Source organism: Fringilla coelebs (assembly GCF_963513975.1).
Source record: "Fringilla coelebs genome assembly, chromosome: Z".
In the NCBI taxonomy this organism is placed as follows: domain Eukaryota; kingdom Metazoa; phylum Chordata; class Aves; order Passeriformes; family Fringillidae; genus Fringilla; species Fringilla coelebs.
Window position 1 is genome coordinate 10508172 of NC_140031.1, and position 20992 is coordinate 10529163.

The window sequence follows — 20992 nt, forward strand, 5'->3', positions numbered from 1 at the left end:
GGCAGAATTACCAACTTCCACCAGATTTATGACTCAACAAGGCAGGAGAAAAAGAGGAGAGGAGGAGAGGAGGAGAGGAGGAGAGGAGGAGAGGAGGAGAGGAGGAGAGGAGGAGAGGAGGAGAGGAGGAGAGGAGGAGAGGAGGAGAGGAGGAGAGGAGGAGAGGAGGAGAGGAGGAGAGGAGGAGAGGAGGAGAGGAGGAGAGGAGGAGAGGAGGAGAGGAGGAGAGGAGGAGAGGAGGAGAGGAGGAGAGGAGGAGAGGAGGAGAGGAGGAGAGGAGGAGAGGAGGAGAGGAGGAAAAAAGCCAAACAAAACAAACAAACAAAAAAATCCCCAACCAATGAAAAGACCCCCAACAAGCCAACAAACAAAAAATCCTCAAACTAAAAGAAAAGAAGCATGCAACCTAATTTACAGTCTTGCCATGGTTAAAATGAAGAACTGAACAATTGTTTTCAGACACAATAGGCAACTGACGAAAAAAATCAAGAGAAGATCCTGCAATCCTTCTTGGAGACTGTCCAATAGCTTGGAAAATGGACTGTCACTTCATCCATCAGGAATTTCTACCACCCAACTGTCTACAACGTGACCCTGGCTGGCAGGGAGCTGGACTGATGCCTCTGAGATTCTGGGAATCAAGGAGTTTTACCCTTCTAAACACATACCAATCAATATACCTTCACATTTCCCAAAACTACCAGTACAAGGAGACTGCTTTCAGTCAAATACTCTGCAAGCAAAGAAAGTTTGTCCAAAGCAGTGCAGAGAATTGGCAAAGATAGCTGACTGCCCCAAGCACAATTTTTTCTCCTGCACCAGGGGCTGCCTACTATCCTACCTTTAACCTCTCCAAGCTTTTGATGAAGGAAGGATGTTTGTTCCACCCACACTGATGACTTTTATTACCTTGGAAGAGCTGCAGAAATGTTTTGCATGCACCAGTGAGCTCACACACCAGATGGGGAGTACGGCAGAGGTATGGTGGGGTCCAGCCTGCAGTGAGCACGCTCTCAAACAGCCTCTGCACTAGGCTCCAGACATCCAGAGTTTAGATGCCTCTGCATAAACCACACAGGTGCTATCCCCACCCACACACAAAAGAAAGGAGTTTATTTAAGTGACCCTTATTCCCTCAGTGCAGCAGAAAGGAGTCTGGATAGTCTCCAAGCACGGCAACAAACATGGCAAGTACTGAACCTGCAATTACAGCAGCCCATGGGGACAGCAGAAGCACCATTACTCCAGGAAGATCAGAAACCACAGGGGAGTTCCAGCTCAGCCTCCCAGTGTACCCAGGGGCACAAAATCCATCGTCACAACTGCAATGTCTTGCTTGCTTAACTACCCACACAGAACCAGTTCTGTTAGGACTGCATGGAGGGACAAGTCATACAGGCCAAACACAAATGTCTAAAAACAGCAGCAGGGTGGGGATTATATTTTTAATTATTTTGGAACTGAAGTGCTGCAGTAGCCTTTCTGACGCTAAAAAAAAAAGTTTTCCTCAGCAAGTAATATTCTTAAAAGAGTCTGCAGAAGTAACATATAACAGATGCAGGTGCATTAAAAAATACCATTAGCTTCCAAAATGACTTTTTTGTGACTGGTCAGGCTTGGACTTAGCAGTGAATTGCAGCAGTCCTTTCTAAAGAAGAAGTCACCTCTGACTGCATCTGTGAAACAAACATACAGAGATTAGAACTGCATGGAAAACCTCTTCTCTGATGAACCACCCTAAATATTTTGAACGGTGTATTTCATTTTAGCCCCACCTCTGCAGAACATGGTTAGTTAATCTTACATTTAACCCTCTGTGCCAACATTTGCACAGTTTCTGTTACCATGCTGGAATCTGCACATAATGTCATCTGGCTCAGCGCTCATGGTGCTCCAGGGATCAATTACCATTTTATACATCAGTGTTTCATTACTGAGCCGTGAATGTCCTCCAGCCAATCAGACCCTCAGCTCCGCGCTCCAGGACTCTAATCTTTGAAAATTAGGTATTTGGCAAGACACACTGTAAGAAAGAAAAATTGCTGCACTCATGCTGTTTTGAATACATCCAGCCTCCATTCACAAATACTGCCATTGCAGTGGCCACTAGATGTTTTCAGTGATGTGATTAAAAAGGAAGCGATGATAATTGTAGAGTGGAAATGCACTCTCATCTGTCACTTCTCTTGGAAAATAATGAGCTCTCTTCCTTGTTATGTTCACTGCAATATATCTTTGGACAAGTCTTATAGAGATTAATGCTCAATTGCTCTAAATGAGCTTAGCTTTATTTATTCTAGGAGAGGATCTGGTCCCAAAGTTCCAATAAGCAATTACTTCACTATCCTCATTAAAGGAAAATCCTATATGGTAGCTAAGACAGGACTTTGGCCCTGTGTCTCCCCTATAAATTCAGCAATGGAGACTTGGCATGCTTTACATCAACAAGCCATGCCTAAGTGCGTACTTTAAATGAGGCTAAGATACACAACAGCAAACACTGTAAATCTTTGCACAATAAGGCAAACTCAACATTTCTGCTGCTCATCTTCAGCATTGCTGCCTCCTCCCCACGTGCTGCCACAGGACCAGGAGCCTCACTGAGCTGGCAGCACAGGAAACTCATCTACAGCACTGTAAATACTTGAAATAGTTAATTTTTGAGCAGCAGCTCTGTAGTGGAGACTTTGGGGAACAGAAGCACTGCATGTCCAGACAGATTGCCTGGGCCCCTGCTGGAGTGGAGGGTAGCAAGAAGGGAACTTTGCCACTAGGAGGAAAACCCTGGGGAAAAAGCAAGTGTGCTCTTAAAAACCACTGAGATTCCAGTCATCTGTTTTGAAACTGCAAGTGCTGTAAAGTGACAACACACAAGCCACAACCACATGTTGGAGAGTTTGTTTTAAATCACGAGGTGAAAATAAGAATCTATTATAACTCTGTTTAACATTCCCGGGCTGGTATGCAGCTATGCAGCCCACGCAATGCCACAGCTGTGGTAGTGAGGTCTCAAAAATCTGTTCCAATAGGAGAAAGCACCAGAACCAAAAATTAGGACAGTGCCAAAAGTTTCAGACAGACAGCTGCAGTCATCCCCATGCAGCCTTTCCTCTTCCATTACCTCTAATAAACCAGGTGAATCCAGGTGGTAGGATAAAAACTGGCTCATGTTTGGAAAGTACTTTTTGCACAAGTTTCACAGTTCAGCAGATCTAAGGATCAAAGACTCTTATACCGGCCACCCAAAGTACAAACATTCCCTTAAATAACCCCTGTAGAGAATTGGGGCTTTCCACACCTTCTGGAAAGTAATTGGACTTCAAGCAGAAAATTTTTGAACTAAGTGATAAAAACCCTCTGTCATGCAACTTAAAGGGATCAGCCCCCATAAAGGCTTCAAGAGTCATTAAAAAAAAAAAAAAAAAAGGAAACCATACACTGTACAACTGACAGACAACTGACTTAAATACTAACAACCAATCATATGACATTTCCATTACTTTAACAGAGATTCTGTGAACCCAACGCTGGCATTCTGATGAGCAAATATATGTAGAACAGCAGCAGGGAACATACTGGAACAGGAATTGAAAAAATATAAATTTTTAAATCCTACCTTTAGATGATTCTTTAAGAGAAAAAAATCTGTTTGGGATGGGATCTGTCCTCCTCCAGATACTAATGCAAGGACAAAACTCTAAATTGTCTCTTCATGTACACCCACAGAGAGCAAGTTGTCACACATGGATTTTTGTGGCTGGACAGCAAATGCTGTTCATTTTTCAAACTAGTGTAGTCCAGACTCTCACTGCATCAGCTGAACATCTCACAGATGCCACAGAGTTCCTAATCCCCCTCCGGGCCCAGGAATGGCCTGCTTGCTCCTTTCATGTGCTAGAATTCTCCAGGTGTGCTTTAAAACCACTGAACAAAGGAAATATAGCAGTTAAGAGGGGGTTTGTAGTACTTCACCTTCCTCAAACACTGATTTTACTGAATATCATGCAAGTACAGACTTCCCTCTCTGAAACATGTATTCACAAAATGTATAAAGGTAATGCCCTAGACCTGTTGTGTCCTCCATTAATAATTAAGATTACTGGCCATATTAGGCATATACAACATATGCTTCAAAATATAGCTCTGCTTTTTTTTTTTGTTTCCCTTCATTCTATAATGACCCACCTGGTGTGTTTGATGTTTTTAGAAACGGCTGTGCTGCTTGCTCAAAGCTCTGGGAGACCACAGTAATCCCCTCCCAACTCGAACTGGGCTTCTGTAAGGCTCACAGAGATGATCTATTCTGGTTTTTTGGCACTAACCATAAAGAAAGACATAGATCAAGATTTTCAAGACCGTTTCTGCCAGAGACACACTCAAATAAGCAAGTGAGACAGTGACAATTCTATTTCAGTTACCCCTTCAATGCTTAGAGATGACACAACTGATATTTTCAGCTCTAGTCATTCCTACAGTTAATAAGAGTATAAATTAAAAATGCCATTCCCACTTTATATTAAAATAATTGGTTACATGTATCTATTATTTTTCTGAGTTTGTTTCTTTTTCTTTTGGGGTTTTTTTTTTTTTTTCCTAAGATGAAAATAAACCTTCTCCAGGAACTGCTAAGTGTTGATAATAACAGACTAGAACACAAAGCCATTTTTCTCTGTCCAAGAGGAAATATTTACCATCACAGCCCTGACACATGTATTCTTGCTGCCAACACTCCACACGCCTGTCTGCATGTGGATCACCCACCAGCCCAGCTCCAGAATGCATCCTGTTTACTATTTAGGACCAGGGTTAAAGCCAAACCAAGCTCCACCTCCCAAAAGGCAGAAGAAGGGCAGCTTGTGCAGATGTTGAAATTCTGGTGAGAAAGACAAACTATAAACAGATTTCCTAAAAGATCCGCCTTGGGACAGTCTTATCTAGCAATTCCACTAATTCCCTTGATAGGAAAAGTAGGGGACTGTGAATGAAATCTGTAGACAACGTATAGCTGAGAAAGTCTGTCAACTCAGAGGATGGGCAGAAGTGTATTCAGAACATTTGAGGACTAAAACAACTGACAAGAGGTACAGCTTGTAATAAAGCCAAGTGCAGTCATGCACTTTAGGATTAAAGAAATATGTTCTGCAGCTTGAAAGCTCAACAGTTGGAAGTGATATAGAAAGGGAAAGATTTGGATGGTTTAGTGGCTCATGGCAAGAGTGTAGAAAAGACAGATGTTGTTCGAGGTCTCACTGAGGAATGGGAAAATATGCAAAACACTAGTAAGGTCTCAGCTGGAGCAATGTTGCAATTTCAGGTTACAGAGTTCAAGAAAGGTTATGTCACACTGAAATAGTGCAAGGAAAGGTCAGCAGGATGACCTCTCCCATGAGACAAAAAGGCGATGGCTTTGCTATTAGAGCGAAACTAAGGCTCTCTTTGAGGGGGGGGAAAAGGAAAGATACAGCAGTACAAACCACCTAAGAAGAGGCTTAAGCCAGAACCTGAAAAGAGGCTTGCAAAAAAAGAAAAAAAAAAACCTACTAGGCAGGTAGGAGACTGACTGTTCAGTACCTGAAAGTCTACAAGATGGTTGTTGAAGACAGCCAAAAACATGCAAGAAATGCAAAGTTTGTCCTGATAATATACATCCTCACCATCAGGGCCCAGTGAGCCCTCCAAACAAGATTCAGGATCTGCTTTGCTACTCTAGAACCTCCCAGACCTTCCCCCACCTGCCAACAGGTCTTGTGCTGTCACTACAGAGACATGGTGTTTAAGTGTATGGAGAGTCCATGCTCATGACAGAGACACAGTGGAAGCTACTTTGGCTTCCCAAATCTCTACAGAGTTGAAAAGGGGATGACTTCTCCCCAGAAAACTTGAGGCTATCCCCAAGTCAAGTAAAAAAAAAAGTCAGCAAAGGGAGGCTGGTGAAAAGCACAGCAGGTCTCTCAAAATTAGTTAGAAGAGACACACTTCTAAAGGAAAGGAGGTGATTGGTGGCTGAGGGCTTTAGAAACTGTCACTGTGATAGCAAATGATTCACCCTCATGGCTGAACTCCCTCACTATTCCCCAACACTGCCCAACAAAATTAAGAGTGCAGGCAGGTTCAAATAAGGGCAGTTGACTATCTTGCTACTCCAAATCAATCTCTGTTTCAAAGGAAAAACATGAAGTTAAAAAGGGGACAAGAGTGAGAGAAGGAAAACATAGAGGCTAATTAATGTCAATCAGTATAAAGACCCATGACTGATGCTTTTGACATTACCCTTCCAGACAGTGTTCCCGCAGACACTCAAGTGAGCGTGAGGCGAGTGCGAGAGCACTGCATCAGAAGTGGGATTAGGCAGGAGGCGCCTGGAAAATCCACACAACACAAAAACATCTTTCTCAAATATTTATATAGAAATATCTTCTCCATATGTTGCAGTATAGAGACCGGTGGATGTTTATGCCTTCTGAAGCATCTCTACGGAAGGCATCTCTGCAGCATCTCAAAGGCTCAAAATGCCTCTGCAGCAGGATAGAAATTAGACTCCACATCACTTCCATTACCTACTGCCTCTGCTACAGGAGATGTGCAAGGAAGGAGAACTACCCCTACAAGCTAGCTTTTCTTCTGTGAATTTACCATCCCACCACCACCTTAGATTTAGAAAAGACAAAAAGAGAACAACTAGCTCATTTCAGACTTTTTTTCCTACAGCCAAATACTCTGCCCACAGAGGGGCTTCATATATATATATATATATATATATATTTGCAGTTATTGCACTCTACTCAAGCTTCAAACCTTACAATAAAATATAGGGTATTTTTAGGCCACCTAAACTCCCTATCTATGAGCATAAAATGAGTCATGAGTCAATTACACAGATTATACAAACAGAAATTACCAATTTCCCTCTATTCTTCGGATCACAGTCTGGTACTTTCACTGTGCTGCATCTTTGGGACTGGCAGCTCTGACATTATCTTCATTAGACGAATTCTGAAAGTCATCATTGCAACACCAAAGACAACAAGTTCTTGCTCTTAACCCAGCACTAGCAGGAGGTTCTGCTAAACAATGGGAACACAGAGGGGAAACTATTTGTATATCATAGCTTTTGAGTTCCAAATTAAATGATAATTAATTCTTTGAAGTGCCCTTAAAACTACCAGTGTGTGTGTGTGCCCATGGTCCCTGAGCACTCTCTTGCAATTCACCTGAAGAACAAATAACTGCCTTTGGCCAATTCTGCACTGTTTTCACAGGGCAGCTGAGCTCCTGCAAGACAATATAAAATTATTTTTCCCTGTTCCTCCAGAAGTGCCCTGGCTGCTCAAGCCAGCTGCCGCACTTTGCAAGCACCTGCTCTCTCTTAAATTTTAGTTTTAATGGCAAAACTAATTTTTCAGCCATGAAAACTTCAGCCTTCTACATCCCCAGCAGCTGTTTCTGGAAGGCTGCTCAAATATTGTGGCTGAATGGCAGCTTTTTTAGAAGTTTCTTTGCTGGAGGATAACCTCAAAGACCATCTTGGCAGGTCTAAACTTCTGCTTCATGGAAGGCACATCATGGTTTTTAAGCGAAAGAAACACTTTTAAAGGATTGCAGCAGCTGGACAGAGAAGAGATGAGACACTATCCTTATCCGAAGCTTAAAACAGAGCCTACAGCTAGGAAAGAGCAGACACATTCTTACAGATTGGTGTAAATCACAAGTAATTTAAGTCCAGCTCAAGAGTGAGTGCCCTGAAAAGAGCTTTCCCTCTGAAGCCCCATAACTTCTGAGCTCCCTTAGAAGAGCCCAGCAATATCTCAAGCAGACAGAAAATGCTGCTGCATGGGCAGACACCCGCTCTGTGACAGGACACATCCTACCTGTCTCAGTTTACTTGCACTGCTAGCAGGCACTTTTCAGAGCTTCTCCTTTGCTTTCTCTCACAGATGTGTCCACCACCCTAGAGGAATGTTCGGCTCCCAAGCCCTTTTTCACTCTTTACTCCCTACTCTGCTATTCAGATATCAGCACTGGGAATTTAGCAGGGCAGCACAGTTTTAGGTCTTACATCATTGTTGGGTCTTGTTAAGCAGGTGGCGCCTACCAAAAGCATTTTACTTTTTCTACCTATATTTCATGAACACCATGAAAAAGCTGAAGTGATTTCATGCACAAAGCATTTCCGCATCCTTCACAGCCTTCTTCCCAGAAGAGATACAGGAAATAACTTCCCTTTTATGAAGAAAGCAACTTTCCCCAATTTCTTACCAGTTGGCTCATCATCAACCAAGCAGAGGGGAATTTACACCGGAGATGCCACTCAGTCAATAAACAAATCTGTTTTGTACTCAACCACAAAAAGCCTGAGTATCAGCTCAGCATGTCACACTTCTCCCTAGGTCACCGGTCAAAACCTACAGAATCAAGACATCAATTTCAATAAATATTTTCACATTAAAGAATCTGGGAAAAAGCCAGGAACTTCTGCCAATCGGATGAATATACAGTACAAGCCAAGCAGTCCCCTATGGTTATCCTGTCTCTGGAAACTGGCCTCTTAGCAAGTCATTTACATCTCACGCTCATTCATATTTTAAAAAGGTCTTTTAAAAGCTGTTTCCTACATGTCAGTGTGTTTAAGGATCTCAATAACTTTTTGCTTTCATTGCTGCATCCCTCCCTTTCAGCTTTGACCTAAAAGAGCACCAGAGCTATAACTGGATCAACTCACATCGCAAAATATCCTGCTCCAAAAGAGGAAGGTCAGTGTTCAAAGACAAAGGACAAAGGTCTTTTGCCTGGTATCGTTAGTTGACTGCAAGATAATCTGTGGACAAACAGCACATAAGTCTGACCCCACCAAAGCATTCTTGACCATCCTTACGGACAAGAACTTGAAAACAAGTTTCCTTCCTGTTCAGTAGGACAAGATTCCTGTTCTTCTCTACAATTCCTGTGTCAGCAACATCAACACTGCCCTTGCTGCTTTCCCAGTTGACCAGCAGCTGCAGAGATTTGCAGATATATTCCCTGTCTATTTTGTATATACTCACAGTAGTACTTGGAAGCCACAAAACAGTTTATTGAGACAAAAGGTCAAATTCTGTAAATTACTGCAAATTTCAGCTGTTTTAAGAATTCATCTGCATCCAAGAGCTTCTTCATGCTCTTGGGACATGTGGGACAAACCAAGATGTTGTGGGACAAGTGAACCACACCAGTGTGAGTCTAAATTTTCAGAAAACACTGCTGGCAGCCATACTAACAGCCTTCCCCTTGCAATGCTCAACTTATGTTTCAGATTTACATTGGATTTACATAACATTGGTTTTAGTCAATCAGTTACTGTCAGGAGGAGATTTGTATATGAAAAAACAAAACATGACATGGGTATGACATGCCCCAAAGCCAGCACACCTGAGCCAGCTCACTCCAGTGCAGGGCTAAGCAAACACAGCCACGCTGCGTCCCATGCAGGTCTAGGGGTAGCAGAGCCACCTTCTCCCAAGGCTTTAGGGATCTACTGGACCTCAGCTGAGACAACACAGAGTGCTGCGATCACCTTCCCACAACCACTAGTCCTGCAGATCAGCCTCTGAGACATTATATGGACTGAGATTGTGTCCCCAGGTCAGAGTGTTTCTGTACACCCCAGTTCTCTACAACTCTGAAAAACAGACCAGGATCTGTGCCAGGTTTTGTCTCATGTGACTTCAACCACTGATCACCATCAACATTCACAAAGCACTCTGCAGAAAAGACAATATTTTCCCTGAATCCCAGACTAAGCTCTTCGTCATTTACTACATTTTGGCCTATAATAATAGAATTCCACTGTGTATTTTAACTGAATATATTATTCCTCATTAGCAGTCTCAGGCTGTTACAAGTCTTTAGCCTAGCAAAACACTGAGTGCAACCACTCCATGAGTGATAACACTCCCATGATGAGCAAAATGTTTCTTGCTCATCAGGTAGAGCGGAGGTACCAAATCCAGCTCCACAAGTTGTTAACCATCTCACAGGCAGTGCAGGCTCTGCTGCAAACCCAGCCTCTGCACAAGAGCAACAGCTACCACAGGCCAGGGTTGGGAGGAGGAGAAAGAGGAAGAGGGAAGACGAAAAATTACAAGACTCTGAAGAAATCTCAGCCTACACTGAATGAAAGTGCATGTGTCTGAGTCTGTGTGTGAAGTCAGGGCATATTCAGGTAACTCAAACCTAACTAGGATGTTTGCAGCCAACATTTTCAGTCAGCATTCCTCAGAGGCTGCTGCCTTTCTGCAGTCCCTAGCAAACATGCAGTACTCACAGCAACATCCATTTCTACCCACACATGTCAAACAGGCTACCACCTCAAATTCCCTGCAAACACAGTTCTACCAAGACTGTGGACCTTAAATTACCTTACAGAACCAGCCAGAGAGAAGAAAACTTGACTGTTGTATCCCAGGGCTAGGAAGTGGAGAAAAAACCTAACACCCAAACCAGCCAACAACCCTTCATGCCAAATGAGCAATTTTATTAAGGAAATAACATCTGAACAAGGCATGCTGCACACACACACATTCTGCAGCTGGAATCTCTTGAGCTGCTGCATCTCTTCGTGATACATAAGTCAGAAAATAATTCAGCTCAGCCTTGGAGGTCTGCTGTTAGTGGCTCTGTGATTCTATCAAGCACAAAGGTTGGTAAAAGTCTAAGCACAGGCATTAAAAGATAGACAGAGCTAATCTGCTGAGCATCATCTTCCTCCCCCCCACCCCCCAAGTGCACTGCGCAGAAAAAAAATTATTTCAGAGAGTCACCAATGTTTAGCCTCAAGGGAAGGGCTCTGGATGACCAGAGAGAAGCTGTGAGCCACCAGAGCTCACGGGAGCTATCACCTTCCCTGAGTTCCCCTGCTGCCAGACTGCATGTGTTAGAAGGAATGTCTCTGCAGGCAAAGAGGGGACACTGCCCCATGGCAGAGAAAAATGCTGTCCATTGGTACGGTTAGAAACATCTCTACTGAGAGTGCCCCACAAACAAAAAACCACAGGCAGCACTCAGACCATGCTATGCTGTCTTTGTAAACTCTTACTGTGAACCCACACAATTTATCATACTTTAGTTAACTACATGGCACTAACATACTGTTTGGCATCTGCTGGAATACAGAGGTCATCGATACAAAAACAAAAGAGATATTCCCAATTTCCTATAGCTGACCAGCTCTAGGAAGTTATACCTTACTGCTCTGCTATCCCCACGAGCACCTCAAACACTAAGCATCCATCAGTGACAGAACAGCCCAACACCTTTCCCTTTCAGTTTGGGTACAGTGGGCAGACACAGAAATCTGGATGTCACAACCAGAACAAGCACCCCGGTTACACAGTCTGGCTAAGGCTCTTTCCCTCCTGTCTCTGGCATTTGAAGGAAGCTGCTCTCCACCAAAGCGAGAGCATACAAAAGATGCTCCACAAAGGAAAGTTCCTGCTATCTCACTGTACTTGCAGAATAGGATTCCTCCTGCTCACACACAAAGTCAATCATAGTCATACATCTGCTAAATCACAGCAAGATCCTTCCACAGCACCACAGGTTTTCTATTTCAAGTGGATTAATAATTTGCAGGAAAGACACTTTCCTGACCATGCAGAAAAATCATGACATAAAGGATATATCATTAACACATTTCCACTAAAAGATCACACAGAGAGATGTATCAGGAGAGATGACTAACCCTTCTGTTGAGAGCAGATCTATGAGAGGAAAGAAATTCTAAATTATGATTTTCTAAATACCATGATAATATTTAGTCACTAAGTGAAAAATCTTTCCAAGACATAAGAAGTAGCATAAGAAACATGCTCTCTTTTCAGGAAATAAAAGTGAGAACCTAATTTCCAGCTTCCTAGAGTGGAGGGACCTTGCTGGAGCAGATCCCAAGAACACACAGTTCAAGAGGAAGAAAAAGCCTTCATCACCCTCTTCACTCACTTTTTACCAATATCACCCAGGCTTCCCATCTCTCCATACCTTCTCAATGAAGGGGGATCCTCTTTTTGAGCCAGGAGATGGAGCCAAAGGGACACTCCCTACTGTGAAGAAAGGGTGCGATGCAGGGATAAAGAAATTGGGAGAGCGAACCTCAATTTCTACTGCTGAGGGTGTTACTATCAGTCTATTGCTATCAGTCAGTATGAAACGGCAATTCACAGGTGCTCTACAATACAAAGGACAGCTGCGTAACTCACTAAACAGCTCTAAAAAAGTTGAGACACCACCCACCTGAGCTAGCAAACACCAGTTATCCCTCTTAATCACAATTTAAGAATATTTCAGAATTTGAAAATTAGGACATATACAAATTTCTAAGAAACATACTGACCAGGGGCGTCAGGCACCAAAAGTAATGTCAGGAGAGAGATGAATTAACCTTTAACATCAGAACTGCTGCTGTTTCAGACACTAATGCGTGATATTTCTGAACAGCACAGGGTCCAGCTCAGATTGTGGATGCACTCACAAACCCCAGTTCTGTCAGCCAAATGCACACACAGCGCACTGTTGTGCAACACAATACTTAAGAGGCTTCCCATCTGCTCTCCATTTCAAAGCACATTTTATTTGTTAGCTTCATTTAGAAGGTACCCCAGTTCCGCTGCAAGAGAGGACCCTGCCAAAACTCAGCCGAGCAGAAGCACTGGATTTGTATCACCACAAACTATGAAGTACAGCTCTGACCTACATGTACCAAACACACTAAACACCAACAGACTTTTGTTTGCTCGGGTATTAGGAGATATTTAAAGAACATGATGGTTGTGGCACTTGAACGCCACCAAAAGCTCTACTAACTGAAAGCCAGGAATCATGATAGATTTAGGAAGTAATAATTCAGCTCTATTTTTTGCATCCAGTTGAAAGACTAAATTTTCCTTATTAAAAGCCTTCAGTACGGTAGCTTGCCAAGAGAAGCTCCTCTGCAAGGCTTTCAGCACCGCTTTCATTTTAAAAATCTGGTATTCGTGTGTCCTACAGGAAAGCAGTTTGTGCTTGGGGTCGTAAAGATTTTCTCCAAACGAACTGTTTAGTGGTTTTGAACCGAGTCCTGTCCCCACGGGAACGCGTACCCTCCTGCCAGATCTCAAAATGAAGTTTCTGCTCAACCCCGAGCCCGAGGCCCTTAGCACGGGGTGGGGAGAGTCCCGCAGCCCGCGGGTCACCGCGGCTCCCGCCGCCCGCACGGACCCTGGCAGCCGCAGCCGGGTCCCCCCGGGCCGCCGCACACCCGCCCCGCTCCGGCCGCCGGCACAACTTGCGGCTCCACGCTGCTGTTCGCCTCGCCTCCCGTCCTTCCGCCGGGCTCAGCCTCCCCGCTACCGCGGGCGACACGGCTGCGCCCGCAGCCCGCCCCCCCCAGCTCATCCGCTCCATCACCTGCCGGCGCCGAGCCGCGGAGCCGCTGCGCGCCGGCGGTGGCTGTGCCGGTGCCGGTGCCCGTGCCGGTGCTGGTGCTCGTGCTGGTGCCTGTGCTGATGCCGGTGCCGGTGGCGGCTGCTGCTGCTGCTGCTGCTGGCAGTGCTGCCGCCGCTGCTGCCGGCGGGGAGGCACCTTCGTCGGCGGCGCCGCCGCCTCCCGGGCGCGGGGCGCGGCTGCAGGCGGCCACGCACGGCCCCGAGCCACCGCCCCGCCCCGCCCGCCGCGCAGGTGGGAGCGGTGACCCCGGTACACAGGCACCCCCCGCCCGGTGCCTGGGGACAGAGCCGGGCCGTCGCCCCCGGCGCCCACCCCTCCCGCAGCTTCAGCCGCCCCCGCCGGGGGGATGTGCCGACCAGCCTTGCGCTGCCTTCGGGCACCTTCACAGGTCGGTTTCCAGCGGGACCTGCTCTTGACACGGTGCTTTTCACACTTGCTCCACCCAAAGCAGGCTCCTGTTGAGAGGTGTCCTGTGTATGCGCCCCCCCCTACCACCACCCGCTGAAAATATTTCTCACTCGCGGCATCCAAATTAAAATCCCCACTGCTGCTTCCACAAAACTGCCAGGAGCTGTTTCCTTCCCCAGAGCCTGGCCTGTTGTGCCAAAGCCAAGTGTCTTTATCACAGGCTGTCATTTAAAATCTCACGGCCATTTTCCAGGTGTGTGGCAGCAGATTCCCGGCAGACCTAACAGCAGCTAATATTATATTTTCTACTTCTGCCATCTGAACTATACAGCTGTGGACACGGCCATCTCCTCATACAGAAGTTTTGGCCATGAACAGGTAGAAAACCCATTGCTATAACTGGAGGGGCGGGGGGGGGGGGGGGGGGGGAAGGGGAAGGTATAACTATATTTGCCCAAGGAGTGAGCAGATCACAACTGTAATCAAGATAGACAGGGATTAAATTCTTCTGCTGAGTCCCACGCTGTACTCAAGCCATCTTTTAACAGCTTAACTTTGCCCACAGCAGTTCTGGCTCCCCGAAGTACTACCCTGCACAGAAATAACTGTCCCTCCTGTTTTTCAGGATTTTCAGCGTGATCGTGATTTTCAGCCTTCTATGAGTTTAGAGGGACACAGGAGTTCAGAAGGAGACAGAAGAGCCTCTAACCTGTGTTCCTTGGAGCAAAATGCATGGCCTGATGTCAGTTCCTCAGCTCCTGCGGAGCCCAGGTAGTCAATTAGGTGCCAAAATGAAACACTCCAATAGTTAACATAACTAGAGGTAACCCAAAGGGAAACTTTCAATCCTTGGGATGTGCGACTTGCTGAGGCTCAACACTGCAAACCAGGAAATGCCTCCCTTCCCACCCTGATTCATGGCCTGACATCTCCTGAGGAAAAAGAAACACCAACCTCATAAGCCCCTTCATTAAAAAAGCAGAGATCAGATTTTGAGCAGAGTGAGAGGAGGCTGTGATGGCTGCATGCGTCCCCTGAGCAGCAGAAGTTCATCCAGGATATCAACAGCAAATTCCATAGCCTCTGTTCAAGAGGAGAGAAATGCTCACCAGCATTATTTTCCTAGGAAAATAAGTAGCTCCCAGATGACTCCTACCCAAGGCCTCCCCATCACCTCTTCTTTACATGCTCTGTGCAAAACATAATCCAAAATTCAGGATGTTAATGTGGGAGGAGAGGTTGTTCTGAGTCCCCACCCAAAAACTGTTTGTGTTTTGCCCATGACCTGGTTATTATAATAATACAAAGGAGTTTTGAAGTAGGAATCACACCCTGAGATGCCTCCTTTGGTGTCACTACTTATTTATGCTATAGTCATAAACAAAAAAGAGACCACAGCAGTTATTCTGCACAATCTCCTATCATACTTGGAAGTCCAGAAGGATCCAGTAAATGTTTGTCCTATGCGCCACAAAATATGACCCAAATTTCCTATTCAAATGCAAAGTAAAACGCAAAGTCCTGCCTGGTAAAACCTTGGCAGAAGCAGCCTAGGGAGTGAGAAGGCGGCTTCTCCTGCTGACTGGCCTGAGGAGGCACAGTGGAGAGGGAAATGGCATACAGGGTCCCCAAGGCACAAGGAGACAGATGAGCTGCTCAGGCTCAGGCAAGACTGAAGCACCCTGGAAGAAAGCACCTGGAAGAGAAACTGCCTCTTGGGCATCAGGAAAGTCTACAAGTATTAGACATCTCACAGCTTGGTGACAGCTGTGCAGGGCTTTTCTAGGTCTGTTTAGGAGCCAACATCCCACTGAAATTTGGGGGATTGGGCCCTAAATCTTCTTAGCTTTTATTTTAAAGAATATTGATAGCATTTACATATTTTACGCACATACATGCAGCTGTGCATTTCAAAGTAATCTGTTGTGCTATAAGCCAAAACAGGAATTGAGTCATACGGTTCTATAAAGATAAAGCATTGATTTATCTAAAGAAATCTGTCTAAAGAAAATTGGCTTCATACATATGCAAGAAGAACTACTTAGCACAGATCATTCTCTTCTGCCCCACAGAGTTGGGCATCATATTAATTTCTAGCTTGAATTTCAGGAATACAGAAATGAAAAATTAAGAAAATTAAGGATGGTGGACTGATGAAACCATTTCCCAAGGCAGTCAAAAGAAAGCTACAGAAAAAGGCACTTCAGTGCTTAGCTAATAAATGTGCAGCTGGATCCCATGCCACACCACAGGGGCAATACTGCATGGCATTTCTGGGACTGCCATTATTTCTGGCTCTTTCCCTATGATTGTCTCTGTACAAATAAATTCTTGATTCACATTCAGGAAAACAACAAATAGCACAAATCACCACAGGGCCACATTAGTACAAACTAAATGTCACTAAAATCAGTTTCACTAATGTCTGAGTATGAGAAGTTAACACTCTGAGGAAAAAACTGAGGAGAGTTCTTAAAGTATTAGCTCTGTTCTTAAGTAAATTAAACTGCACCATTTTTAAGCCTTGCCTTATCTCAAGCATTATCTGCAGAAGCTGGAACTACCAGAAACATTTGTTCTTTACAACAGTCATAGACGTTGTAAAGAACAAATGTTTGCATTCTCTAAACACTGCTGTGTCCTGGGCACTAGATGTCTGCCATCCCTGACACAAAACACATGGAGTTAATTATACAGCATCTTCCCAGGATCCAAGACTTTTGTTGATCTAATGGGCATCAAAATGAATGTGCATATTTAAAAGAAATTCCTTTAAAAACACAATAAGCATCCACCAGGACCACATATAAGCCAGGACAACAACGTTCCATATTTTTCTGGAAACAAAACAACAAACTTTAGGACTCAGCCAAAAACTACAAAAATGACACAAAAGAGGGTTAATACTGCATGGACATCCAGCATGCCAGGGTGGAGTCAAGGACTGCAGAAGCCACGATCTGCTCCCAGCAGTGACAGTGTAAATACAAAAATCCCTTCTCTGATCTCTGTGTGGCTCCCCTCACAGTTCACACGGCCAGTCTGTGGCATTCAGGCCACTGAGTTACCCAAGCCTCTGAAACCACCACCTCCAGAAAGCCCCATTTCTACACCACATGCTCCTACGCTATGAGAGGACTGCCACAGAGAAAACCTTTCCCTCTCCATTTCTTCTGCACAGAAGCAAAACAAAAGTAGTTTGGGTTGGTTTATGTTTTTTAAAAAATGCAAGTTTAAAAGCTCCAATACACAACTACTATAAACAGCCCTGGAGTGCTGAATACCACAGCCCACAGCCAGCATGCCCCTAGAGCCACCCAGAGCTCAGCTGGGAGTTACACTCTCCTCTTTTTGCACTGCCTGCAAGTTCATGGGGTGTGCAGAACAATTTCAATGACCAAAAAAAATTCCAAGTAGCTACAGGTTTGGCTGAAAACAACCCAGTCCTTAATCTTTAGTGGGGTTTTATGTGCAAATTGCAGGCAGACAGGCCTTTACGAGACCTAAACTAGAATTATTTGTAAACACTCACTTATTCCTGCCGCCATACAAATAGTAGAAAATTAGATACTTCTTCACTGATTTTTGAGAGATATTCTATGCCCTGTCTCTGTGTGTCACCAAGCTTTTCATCTGTGGTCCTTACTTACATGGGCTACAGTCAGAAATATTTTCTACAACAGAAGGCAGGGATTTTTAGGTAAAATCCTAAAAGGAAAGTAATCCATAGAAAACTGTATTGAGGGCTGTCAAGAAATTGAACCTCTCAATTTTATTTTGCTATTCACTTGTCCATAATTATTATTTTTATAGCACTCAAAATACAGTCAGTAGTTTGTAATGAAAACACAGACATAGGGTCTTTGTTCCAGAGGGCTGACACTGTGACTTCCTATGTTAAGGCTAATTGTTATTTAAAATGTTATTTAAGATCACTAGTCTCCAGTAGACTCTTTTTCTTTTCTTTTTTTGCTTGCTAGTTTCCTTGCAGTGATATAAGGTAAGATGACTGTATTGATAATCCCCTCCCACTGCTCCCCACAAGCCCCTTTCTGGAATATGATCTTCAAAATATGCTCCATTAGCCAGAGGTTGAGTTCTGAGGGCAGAGAACTGTTTGTGGAAATATTTATATTTAGTAAGCAATCATATTAGAGCTGATTTTATGCATTTGCATTTCATTTATAAGCTGGTATTTTTAAAAATCAATTACATAAATTTAAAAATACTCACTTTTAGAGAATGTTCCATGAAACTCCAAGCCATGATGCAATGTACCTATACTATATAGCTGTGACCTCACTTTTTAATTATTTTCCTTATGTGCTTGTAGAATTCATTTAGAAGCTTCTATAAATTGGGATAAAGCCTTCTCCCTGAGCAGTTGTCTAATTCAGGTAAATTTGTAGTGCCAGAACAATACAATATCACATAGTTCAAAACAGTGGTGATTTACATGGCAATAAGTATACTGCATTTAATTTCAAAATACAAAGCAATAGCTCAGGTTGGAGAGCAGAAAACAGATATAATGAAATGCACTGGTATTCTGAAGTAAAACAGAGAGCAATAAGCCAGAAATCATATGGCCTTTAAGCAATTTACCTTATCTGCTACATTTAATTCCAGTTACAGTTATTAGAATGAAAAAAATCATCAAGCTGTCTGTCACATTGGAATCCCTATTTACTGTATGCATTTTTCTTGGTAATGTCCTCTGTTTTAATTTAAATTTCTGTTCACTTAATACATTCACTTCTTTAGAGTGTATGGCCCAGTTCTGAGACTCTACATAGGAACATGCATTTGCTCAAAACAATCTGTTATCACTAAGAGTGGGGTTTTTTTTTCCAGGGTGGAAACACGCATCTAAGCTTGTTTTTAGAAATTATAACTTGCAGGCCAAATTTAGAATTACATTACCCACCAAAATCAAATAAAAACTGAAAAGCCAGGCTTTACCGTGCCTTGAATTCAAAGACTCCCAGCAAAACTTTCATCCACTACACATAGTCAGACATTTTCTTCCAGATAAACTTTCAAGCACCAAAGGAAAAAAATACTTAACAAAGATATAGTATCTGACATTACATACTAACCCTTAGATCTCCATTTAAATTCCATTCTTCACCTCCCCAAGGTGATGGCACTTTTCTCTGCTCCTAAACTTTCTCCCATATTGCGCAATTAAGAGAAACTTTTTCTTCCAGCAGTAAAGACTTTGTTCTGATTTTTCCTTACCCTGTTATGTCCAAAGGTTACCATTTCACAAAGTGTCCTAAGGACATTTTTACTACCAAGAAATATTTTGACAACAAGAACTATTTTTAACTGTACTAAGCTCTGCTGAGTGTAAAATGTTGCACGGGGTGCTCAGCAGCCTAGGGGAATGCAGCTATCAGGGGGGTTTATTTCCTTTGCACAAGAACAGCAATCTGAATATTCTCTGTACACACAGGACATGATGTGCATCTCATTATAATCCCAAAGGGTCAACAGAGAGAAGGAAAATGTACCTCATATCCACCAACCCCAATATGGAGGTAGCAAGATGCTGCTGCAGGTTGGAAGGGTTCTGCACACCTGTGACTGTTCAGGTCTCATACTGGGATTCCCAGACTACCAGAGGAAATTGATTTGGACAAGAGAGCAACTAGCCCATCAAAGTGCTGCTGGCAATCTGCTTAAGGATGGTGCCTCCAGGTGCTCACCCTGCTTTCCCTCACTTGCAGTGCTGGAAGGGATTTAGCCATGACACAAAATGGAACATGACCACACATCCCAGAAAAAGCATAAGGAAGATAAAGCATAAGATAAAGGCAAGAGAGGGAAGGGCTATGGAGAGCAGTGCTGGCGCCAGTTTCCAGGCCCTGTTACTACCTTGACTGCAGATAATGCTGGGCCAGGGGTAGCAAGGCCAGACCCTCTCCTAAAGAAGGCTGCCGGGAGTGCACCAACTCTTAAACACATCTCAATGTGAGTAACAGATGTTCTGCACTGTGTGTTTTCAGAGCATACCAGGGAACAGAGTGTTTTACCCCCTTGCAAACACCCAGTAGGATGCTTAGGCTCTACTTGCACTGCCAGCACCCCATCCAGCAGGACTTGCATAGCAGGTAGGGCTACACAAGCTCTCAGTTTAGGAATTAACTTTTCCAAGTTCCCAATTCATTGCTCATATGTGCTTGCTCACTAGGATTTCCTGTGAAAGCAACACTTTTCCCTCTCTTTAACTACAAAAATAATGTAGGTTTTTAAACATTGCAAACCACCCTGCATTTCATCTGTGCTTACTTCCCAGCACATATCAGAATATGCCATCCACTCACCACTTATTAATGTTTCAAACAGTCTTCCTTAAAACACACCTAAAATTTAGTGGGGATCTTGTTCCAGGAGTCTTCTGACCATTCTGCGCAGTCAGAGAGAGTAGCTTTATTTCACAGACTGGATTTAATATACAGAAACATACTGCATCTGTTTCCAAATATTTTCTTTCTAAAACCGTTATGAAAACTGGTGCCAAAATGTGCTCATTCCTCTTTAAGGAGGAAACCTAATTTGGGTTTCTTGATCCAGATCATCTTAACACCCAGGCTCAATTTTGCTTGCAAAAGCAATCTACAGGCTCCAACTAATACAAAATTAATCTGCAAGGCTTCCTGCTTGGGCTGAATGGGTCCAGCATTTCTTTGTTACAAGATCCACATCACATATCAGCAGCATCTGGTACTGATTGCAGACCTCAGACACTGTGCCTATGGGCTCCATGGGAAGGATCCCTCTTGGATTTCTGACCCCTTTTGGATTTTTTCCTAGGTTATCTCTTGATCTTTTTGGATTAAAGATTTATGACAGATCCTGAGATTTTTTTTTTTTTTTTTTTTTTTTTTTTTTTTTTTTTTTTTTTTTTTGAGGTGTGATGTCTTCTTTTGGACCAATCTGTGGTAGCTGACCATATTTGAGAACACATCCTGCAGGTTCAATTCTCCTTTTACATGGTCATAAACCAAGAGTAACCTCTTAAATTAATCAATCTGCCTTGCCATAATGCTTACACGTATGAAAATCAGGAACTGCTCCTCTATCTCTTACACTTGGGATTCACCTCCTTTCCCCTGAATGAATA

At 43.7% G+C, this 20992-nt stretch overlaps 1 protein-coding gene across 3 annotated transcripts in view; it reads right to left on the reverse strand.

Annotated features, from left to right (window-relative positions):
• The window catches only part of PDZD2 (PDZ domain containing 2), a 137689-nt gene that overhangs the window by 101738 nt on the left and 14959 nt on the right, over positions 1 to 20992 (reverse strand). Inside the window, exon 1 of one of the 3 annotated variants that reach the window (XM_084225055.1) lies at positions 13417 to 13523. The exons of the other annotated variants lie outside the window; for them this stretch is intronic. The gene's annotated coding sequence lies outside the window, so the exon portion shown is untranslated. Of the gene's footprint in view, positions 1 to 13416; positions 13524 to 20992 lie in introns of those variants that run through there. 3 annotated transcript variants of the gene reach the window in all.